At 37.5% G+C, this 6,058-nt stretch overlaps 1 long non-coding RNA gene across 5 annotated transcripts in view; it reads right to left on the bottom strand.

Moving 5' to 3' along the window:
• LOC123585133 overlaps positions 1–5,877 on the bottom strand; it is a 154,635-nt gene extending 148,758 nt beyond the window's left edge. For 3 of the 5 annotated variants that reach the window (XR_006705932.1, XR_006705928.1, XR_006705930.1), the window contains exons 1-2: positions 5,773–5,877; positions 1,802–3,050 (exon numbers count right to left, since the gene is read on the bottom strand). This is a non-coding gene — a long non-coding RNA (uncharacterized LOC123585133). Of the gene's footprint in view, positions 1–1,801; positions 3,051–4,055; positions 4,130–4,641; positions 4,707–5,772 lie in introns of all 5 variants that reach the window. The other 2 variants (XR_006705931.1, XR_006705929.1) reach the window with 2 other exon arrangements.
• Between the last annotated feature and the right edge of the window lie 181 nt (positions 5,878–6,058).

Below are 6,058 nucleotides of genomic sequence, written 5' to 3'. Positions count from 1 at the left end.
AAACACAACAGATGAACATAGGGGAAGGGAAGAAAAAATAAGATAAAAACAGAGACAGAGAAAATCCATTAGAGACTCTTAAATACAGAGAACAAACTGAGGGTTGCTGGAGGGGTGTTGGGGGAGTGGATGGATTAAATGGGTGATGGGCATTAAGGAAGGTACTTGTTGGGATGAGCACTGGGTGTTATATATAAGTGATGAATCACTAAATCTACTCCTGAAACCATTATTACACTATATGTTAACTAACTTGAATTTAAATTAAAAAAAAAACAACAACAACAGAATAAATAAGAGAGGTCTCTAAAAATCTCCAAATAGTTGAAACGAAACAAAAGAATTCCAAATAATAATAAAATAAATGAGTAACTAAAAGATGAAATCAAAAGAAAAACTAAAAAACATTTTGAATTGAATGAAAAGAAAAACATATCAAAATTCATGAGAATCTGCAAAAGCAATGTGTAGGAGAAAATTTATAGTACTGAACATTTATTTAGAAAAGAAGAAAGGTTTTAAATCAATGACCTCAATTTCTACTTCAGGAAAAGAAGAGCAAACGAAACCCAAAGTAAGCATAAAAAATCAAATAATAAAGATTAGAGAAGAAATCAAAAAAGTAGAAAACTAATAAAGAGAAATTCAAAACCAAAAGCTGGTTGTTTAAGAAAAATAGAACTGTGGGGCACCTGATGGGCTCAGTCACTTAAGCATCGACTTCAGCTCAAGTCATGATCTCATGGTTCATGAGTTTGAGCCCCTCACTGGGCTCTGTGCTGACAGCTCAGAGCCTGGAGTCTGCTTTGATTCTGTGTCTCCCTCTCTCTCTGCCCCTCCCCTGCTTATTCGCTCTCTCTCTCTCTCAAAAATAAACATTTTAAAAAATTAAAAAAATAGAATTGATAAGCCTCTAAGGAAAGTGATCAAAAAAAAAAAAAAAAAAAAAAACAAGAGAGACAAGATACAAATTACCAATATTAGGAATTAGAGAAGTGATCACTACCTAGTCATTAAAAGGATAATAGGTATTGGGGGTCCCCACACCACACTTAGTTTTGATAATTAGCACTAGAAAAAGTCAAAGCACTCAGAAAAACTGTTATACTCACAATTACAGTTTATTACAGTGAACAAATACAGATTAACATCAGTAAAGGCAAAATGCACCTAGTGAAGAGTCCAGAAGAAATCAGGTATAAATTTCCAGTGTCCTCTCCCTGTGTAGTTGTAAGGACCGCACTTAACTCTCCCAGCAACTACCTATGATAACACATACAAAGTACTGCCAACTAGGGAACCTCATCTAAAACTTGTTGTCTAGGGTTCTTATTGGATCAGTCATGCAGGCATGGAACACCCACATGACTGACCTTAGCTACCCAGTCTCCAGTTGCTCCAGAGATCAAACTGATAAAGCATGGGCTAGGAATTCGGGTAAACAAAAACAGGCCATTCACCATAAATCATATTGTTAGCAAAAGCCACATGATGAGCACAAAGGCCCTAGGTATTTAAAGACAATTTTATCACACAGGATATTCCAAGGGTTTAGAGGTTTTCTCCAAGGAGCCAGTCAATGGCCAGTCCTCTGTTTGGAATGTGCAGGGTTTGAGCATCACAAACCCTCTAAATGAACTCTTTACTGCACAATAAGAAAATATTATGAACAATTTTATGCCAATACAGTCAATAACATAGAAGAAACAAATATCTTGAAAGAAAAACTATGAAAAGTCACTCAAGAATAAATAATCTGAACAGCCCCTACATCAATCAAAGAAATTCAATTTGTGCTTACCTCACACGTGGAAATTTCAGATGGCTTCACTGGTAAATTCTACAAAGTAGAATTTATATCAAAGTAATGTAAGTCTTCCAGGAAATTAAAAAGAAAAAGTATTTCTCATTTGGTGAGACCAGCATTAACCTGATCCCTAAACAAGGCAGATACCACACAAAACAATTATACACTAGTATCCTTCATGAACATATGCAAAACTTCTAAACAAAATTTTAGCCAATCAAGTCCAAAAATATACAAACAGCATAATATATTATGTCCAAGTAAAGTTTATCCCAGGATGCAACAGGCCTGTGTAACACAGGCCAATCAATGCAACTCACCATACTAACAATCTAAAAACGAAAAATCCTATTATCACTTCAACAGACCCAGAAAAAGCATGCAAGAAAAACCATTACTGAATTCTGATAAAAGGCTTCAGCAAACTAGGACTAGAAAGGAATTTCATCAGCATGATAAAAGGCATCTAGCAAACAACCTAAAGGTAACACAATATTTAGTGAAAAACTTTATGCTTTTCCCCTAAGATCAGAAACAAAACAGGGTATCCGATCTCATTTCTTCTATCCAACATTATACTGATGGGTCTTGGCCAGTGCAATATGACAAGAAAATAAATAAATGGCATGCAGATTGGAAAGAAAGAAATAAAATTGTGATTTGCAGACATGATCATCCATGTAGAAAATCCAAAGAAATCTACCTTAAAAAATGCTGCTGTAACTAATAAGTGTGTTTCTCATGATTGATCAACAAACATAAATCAGCTTTATTTCTATATAGTAGACACACACGCACACAAAATTGAATATCGATTTAAAAGTGCTATTTACAAAGGAGCATGCTATTAACTACTTGGGGATAAATTTGACAGAAGATGTGCAAGATCCATTTACTGAGAACTGCAGAATACGGTTGAAATACTATTTGAAGGCTTTATTAAAAAATAAAAGGGCATATTGATTCTTCTCAACCTAATTTTAGTTTTTTATTTACTAACCAATGAGTCCATGGGTGCAACTAAGCAATAAGTAATAAATGGGGTTAATGTTATTCACCATCACAGAAATTCATACTAGAAAGGAATCTCAGAATACAGGAAATGTGGGGATGTTTAATCTCAATACTTAACTTGGAAAGGTTTAGTCTTTCAGCATTTATCTGAAGGCTCAGTAGGCATCAAACATTCTGTAACACACTTGGTGAATAGAAGATGCATCCTCTGATCTTATGGAGCTGTTACCTAACAGAGGGAAATAGAAAATAAACAAGTAAACAAACAAATGCAAATTACTTAAGAGTCGTAATTAGTGCTATTAAAGTAATAAAGACCACAGGAATAGGAAAGTCACTGAAAGTCTAAGTGGACATTCAAGTCAAAACCTGAAGCAGGAAGAATCAGCCAGACAAGGGAAAGATTATTATGGCCAAACAGAACAGCCTTTGGGAAGGCCCTGGGTAGGACAGTAGGGGTTTGGGGAGAGCCTGGCATACTCCAAACCTCTAAAGAAAGTCAATTTGGCAGGAGTATAGGGACTGTGGAGTAAAGGGAAAGATAAGCCTAATGGTCACTTAGGAGAGGTAGACAGGTGTCAGATTGTGCAGGCGTATGTAAGAACTGGTATTTTATTCAAAGCGCAACAAGAAGCCATTTTATAGTTTTCACCAGGCACACACATTAGATTTTCATTTTTTAAAATATCATCTCTAGGGGCGCCTGGGTGGCGCAGTCGGTTAAGCGTCCGACTTCAGCCAGGTCACGATCTCGCGGTCCGGGAGTTCGGGCCCCGCATCAGGCTCTGGGCTGATGGCTCAGAGCCTGGAGCCTGTTTCCGATTCTGTGTCTCCCTCTCTCTCTGCCCCTCCCCCGTTCATGCTCTGTCTCTCTCTGTCCCAAAAATAAATAAACGTTGAAAAAAAAAAATTTATTAAAATATCATCTCTAGTTGCTCTGCTAGAGAATCAATTGGAGGGAATATAGTGGTCTAGGTTATCACAGATGGCTTCCTCTGGCCATAAACAGATAAAACCGGTGAGTAACATATAACATGTTTTTACTTAAAAATATATATATATGTGTGTGTATATATACATGTACATATATGTATACATATATATACATACACATACACGTGTATGTATATATATATACACATATATATATATACATATACGTATATGTATATATATCCTAGAACTTAAAAGAAAGAAAAAAAGATGTAGAAAGCAAACCCCAGAGGGACTCTACCCGAGTATAAGTGCTGGGTGTTGGGATTCCTATACACATTTGAAGGCAAGATCACTGAAATAAGGGTTCAGAGCCTGGAAAGGATGATCCATGTGAAAACAAAGGATTAAAAAAACTCAGCCTACTGCTCTACAAAAGCAGTAGGAAGCCTGCTGTTAACTATATATGTATAGTTACTATACAGAAGAAATATATACATGTATATTTTAAGGGCACCCACAAAAAACTGATACCTGACCCCTGGATCGTACACAGGGGAAAAGATCCAAATTTATATCACAAGTTGAAAAAATTACTTTAAATTTGACTTAAAGCAACTGAAAGTCCTAGCACCCAGCAAAATCAATCTGCAAAAACAGTCTCTCAATCCAAGATACAGAGGACTTTCATAAAACAAAAAACTTCTTTGAGGCTAAGCTCCCAATTTACATAACATTTGAAGAAAACAGTCACCATGAGGGAAAGCCAAGAGAAACAACAAACAAGAGTTAGAACCTTGTAAACTGGAAACGGTAATTTTACAGAGATGTTATTTTTTACTATAATCTCACTCTCATTTTGGTTCTTATTCAGGGCTGACACAAACCTCTTGAAGTGCCATAATTTCCACCTCTATTAACGTTATTGAGAATTCTGGAAATTCACCCTCAGCTAAAAAAAAAAAAAAAAAAGTTTATATATAAAAGCTAACAGGGGCCTACAAGGTGCTTTGTTTTTATTAGATGAAACTACATGGCTGATGCTTGTAAATGGGAAACTGAATTAATAACCATTGCTACTGATCCCCACCTGCTAGAAAATCTGTACCTTTCAAGTATGTAGTCTATGTTCCAAAACTTGATGATCTTTCTCGCCAATCCTTTTGAATGACACTTTAATTTTTAAATGTGAAGAAAAATGAGTTCACATTTAAAATGAAGGGTTTGTGCACTCTTAAATTTCAGAAATCATTTTTAAGTTTAAAAGTTCAAAGGTTACGAGAGGAATTCCAAATATCCTTCACTTTCTAACTATACCTATCTAAACCTGAAATACCGACTCCAACTCTTTTCTTGGTACGGTATTTTATTTTGTCTACTTCATTTGAATTTGCTTAAAAATATTGGCACACTAAAACCAAAATCACACTCGGGATTTTGCAATATAAGCCAAAATAATGTTTTTTTTTTTAAACGCATTTTTAGTGATGAGAAACATGAAAAATGTAATAGCTGATCCCTTTTAAATCGTCCCATTTCTATGTATTCTGACAACGCTTGCATCTTGGCGTTTGAAACCTTGCTTAAAATGAGAAAACAGAAGCCCAGAGAAGTGCTCAGGATAAAACCATAACACTGAAATCAGGACTCCAAGCGAGAAAAGCCTAGTATTTCTCCATACCCCAGCGCCGATACTGTTTTACCATGGTCTCCTCTGAACTTAAAACTGATAAGGAACCATTTTTAAGGGGAAAGACTTAAGCATTCCTTAGATAGGCTACAGGTCTCCGAGAACCATTCACAACACATGGAAACAACCCACAATCAATAGTTAATTGGGAGACAGCTATGCAGAGAAACCCTGCTGAACATGTCTGCTCCCTCCCCATTGTTATATCCCGGCCCTCTGAAATGTTTCTTCACAATTAGAAGCCTAAATCCGAACATTCTCTGGGGTCAGTTCGCAGGACAATTCCGGCGCAGTTTTGAAAAGACCCCCCAGGAGCCCCGACTCGTACCCGGCCAGACCTAGCGGGTAAGGGGTACCGCCCCCGTGACTTCCCCGAGGACCCCGGAGGCAGGTGCGTCCGCCCTTTTCCGCCGCCGACTTGTAGCCACTTCCTAACTGCCTGTTTATCTCCACCCTCATCCGCGTCGCCAGTCCCTCCCTTATCTCTTGAAGCGATTAACCCAGCGAGAGCAGGAGACAGGGAGAGAGAGCAGACTCGGCTTGGAAGACAGGAATGTCGGAGCGGCCGAGCTTTCCTAGGCCGGCTGTCCGGCACCCCCGGAGGCAGCTCCAAG

This window comes from Leopardus geoffroyi, chromosome C3, assembly GCF_018350155.1.
Source record: "Leopardus geoffroyi isolate Oge1 chromosome C3, O.geoffroyi_Oge1_pat1.0, whole genome shotgun sequence".
Taxonomy (NCBI): domain Eukaryota; kingdom Metazoa; phylum Chordata; class Mammalia; order Carnivora; family Felidae; genus Leopardus; species Leopardus geoffroyi.
Note: the sequence above shows the minus strand (reverse complement) of the source record. Positions and strands in the feature narration are given on the sequence as shown.